At 41.3% G+C, this 426-nt stretch overlaps 1 pseudogene; it reads left to right on the forward strand.

Moving 5' to 3' along the window:
- The window catches only part of LOC102832994, a 121,246-nt pseudogene that overhangs the window by 115,740 nt on the left and 5,080 nt on the right, over nucleotides 1–426 (forward strand).

Here is a 426-nt window from a genome sequence, read left to right on the forward strand (position 1 = left end):
TTTGCTTTGAGGTTGCCATGGAGTTTTTCTGTGGTGTGTCTGCTCCCCACTTGGTATTGCTGTTTGGTTTCACCCAAGTTGTTGACTTGTGGCTGCCAAGCCCAGCAAATTCCAAAGTACACAATTTCTTAATTTTGTTACAAGTTCCATTAGCTATCATCTTTCAAACCTAAATATTCCTATCTCTGTGGTTCCAAGTTTTGGAGATCTGCTTTGCCTTGTATTCTGTGGTATTGCCGATGGTGAACTTCACTGCACCTCCACCCTAGACACCATCAAGCCCACCTCAAGTCACTTCTTTTTGGAATGGGAACATCCAATCAATTGGCCAAGTAGCTGTCTTCCAAATTTCTTGGCATAGATGAGTGAGTTCCCTTGATGCTATATTAATTTGTTGAAAGCTTTATATTGCATCAATTCCTTGAG

Source organism: Chrysochloris asiatica, unplaced genomic scaffold (assembly GCF_000296735.1).
Source record: "Chrysochloris asiatica unplaced genomic scaffold, ChrAsi1.0 scaffold00381, whole genome shotgun sequence".
In the NCBI taxonomy this organism is placed as follows: domain Eukaryota; kingdom Metazoa; phylum Chordata; class Mammalia; order Afrosoricida; family Chrysochloridae; genus Chrysochloris; species Chrysochloris asiatica.